At 29.4% G+C, this 2,848-nt stretch overlaps 1 long non-coding RNA gene across 1 annotated transcript; it reads left to right on the top strand.

Moving 5' to 3' along the window:
- The first annotated feature begins 460 nt into the window (after window positions 1-460).
- LOC134230928 (uncharacterized) lies at window positions 461-1,189 on the top strand. Its single transcript, XR_009984453.1, has 3 exons — window positions 461-569; window positions 842-915; window positions 1,107-1,189. It is a non-coding gene; the product is annotated as an uncharacterized LOC134230928 (long non-coding RNA).
- The last annotated feature ends 1,659 nt before the right edge of the window (window positions 1,190-2,848 follow it).

Genomic DNA, 2,848 nt, shown 5'->3' on the forward strand with positions numbered 1-2,848 from the left:
TAATGTATGATTGCGATTTTCCTAAAATTTAGTTTATGAAGAAAAAAAGAATATGTAGAAAGAATAGTGTTGAAATGAGGAATTGTAGTAATTTTTTAATTGAAAGATTTTTTCCGGTATTTTATAATGATTTCTAGTTTTGGTTTATTGATTAAACAGACATATATAAAGTCCTTTAATTAAAACAAATCAAAAAATTAAGAAATGAAAGGATAGGCAAACGCAAATTTTAAAATATAAATAAATCTAAAAAATCATAAGCATTTGATAAAACTCTTAATGTTTTTTTATAAAATGTTCTTCATCAAATCTGTGATCCACTCCCACGATTTTACTCTGAGGCATTAGATAGGGATTGGCACACTGGTCAGTTTCAGTGTCATGATAACCTATTATGCAATTTTCCTGCTGGGCAGCGCGTTACAGAGTATAGTGGTTTGCAGCTTATCTATGCCAAATTTTGAATTCTGGTAAACAAGATGTGCGCGCTTACTCCGTGCCGATTTGAATGAGAAGACTTTGCACCATAAAACCACAATAATAACCTCGGGATTTATTAACTTTGAATGGTAAGAAATATTCCTTTATCATAGACTTTAAAAGATTATTTAAAAATGACTTTTATACTACCAGTGCATCATCAATAACTTTGTACAAATGTATGTAGCATCATGAAATGACAAAGCGTTAAGGTTATACACATGTATCATGTGTATTTGATTTGAATATTTCATTCTTAATTCAACACAATTATATCCTTGATTCAAGTATTCGTTGTCTTTGTGAAATGTTTTAAAATCATCAAACAATATGTTGATTTAAAAATGAAATTTCTTTACAGCATGGTGTTGATTGCATCATCCGTATTTTCAAATTCCCACATTCAAAAGACCCGCCTTTGGTGAAGGCAAAGGTGTACGTAAATGCTATTACTCTTCAATAATATTGTCATAGTAATTATTTTTCTGCTTTTTTCAATGCAAATGAGGAAAGAACTTAAATTTGATATAATTATTTAAAATATTTTTCGTATATTTTCATTGATCATCTTAAGATACATTAGATGTAGAACGCTGATACAAACACAATTTTCCTTATCTTTACAGGTTGTGCTATTCTTTCCGAGGGGCGGATTCCTTATCAGCCTTTTCAGTGTATGAGATTCTAACTAGTATTATAGATCCGCCGCTCTGTTCGACCTATACTGTGATTCAGTGTGAACATAGGATTTCTGTGATTCTGTAATGGATTAGACGCCGTTTTTACCCTTTAAAAACCCGGTGACTTGAAAGAAAATAAATTAAAACTTGTACCGAGAATGGAATTTAATTGTGATTAACATATTGATAATGGGTTTGTATTAAAGGTTCAAAAATGAAATATAATTTGTGTTTATTTCTTTTAAAATATAAATATATCATTATTTAATGAGAAAAGTAAAATTTCAGTAGAAATACTTTTGTAACATCGACGTGAATGTTTTGAAAACGTTTTAAAAACCAAGCAGATTAAACGTGAAAAAACATTTTTGAAAATGTTTTTGTTACATTTTATAACAATGTTATGATAACATTTGTTGAAATATTTTGTAAAATGTTTTAAAAACATTTAAAAAACCATACAAAATCACGTGATTACAACATTGTTCTAAAATGTTTTCGTAACATTTAAAAAAAATATTCCAGAAACATTTGCTGAAATATTTCACTAAAATGTTTTAAAAACGTTTAAAAAACCATACAAATTCACGTGATTAAAACATTATTGAAAATGTTTTTGCAACATTTTAAGAAAATGTTCTGACAACATTTCGCTGAAATATTTCACTAAAATGTTTTAAAAACGTTTAAAAAACCATACAAAATCACGTGATTAAAACATTTTTAAAAATGTTTTCGCAACATTTTGAAAATGTTTTAAAAACATTTTAAAAATGTTTTTGTGTTAGCTGGGATTTCAGGGGGGGGGGGGGGTTACGTATCACAATTAGAGGAAATTTAATAATTTAATTTTTTTTTAGTCCCATAAACACGAAAGAAAGGCTTGGAATATTTGTATGAAATTACAGGAAGCAATTTTGCATTTGTTAGAAAAATTTCTAATTATTCTTTTTTTCTCGTATTCTTAAAGCTCATGTTGGGTGCTCTTCTGTGTAAAACAGCATGTAGTTTAGTTAATATCATGTACATGCACATAAAATCGTGTCATTGTGATATTCTAGCTTTTTATTCGAGGAAATAAAAGAAATTTATGAGCATATCATTCGGAAAAATACAATTATAAGTTATGTAGCAAATTATGCAAAACTCAAAGTTACTTAATTTAATTTTCGATTTTCATGAGAATTGAAAACGTCACTTCCACTTACAATTACCGTGTGCATTTGTCATGTTTATTTGTAATTGCTAATAAAAACAGCATCGCAATTTTTTTCTGAAATGAATTAAGCAATTCGAATAACTTGATATAGGCCCGTTTACATATGTAACGATTGCAATTACTTCAAAGTTGAGAGGGAGACGACGGCGCCTAAAAAAGGTGTACCTTTCCAATAATAGACTCATCCGTTCAAATTAAAAACAATTAAGTTGCAGTAGTGATATCCCCGATTCTTTAAATAACGAAACTATAATGGACTTCACAACTCACAAGGGTAGAATTCAACATTAATTTATGTACATGTGCAATTACAATCACTATCAAAATTGGCAGAGTTATCGATAGGTCATCCTGCGTCACCTTTCAGTGTAACCGATGAACTCGTCCAGATAAATCATCTAGCTGTACCTGAGCAAAATCGCAGCGCCTTTTATTCATTCGTCAAAGAATAGAATCTGTGACGGGGGTC

Source organism: Saccostrea cucullata, unplaced genomic scaffold (genome assembly GCF_032062105.1).
Source record: "Saccostrea cucullata isolate Sc308-1 unplaced genomic scaffold, CSIRO_AGI_Scuc_v1 ctg14411, whole genome shotgun sequence".
Lineage (NCBI taxonomy): Eukaryota > Metazoa > Mollusca > Bivalvia > Ostreida > Ostreidae > Saccostrea > Saccostrea cuccullata.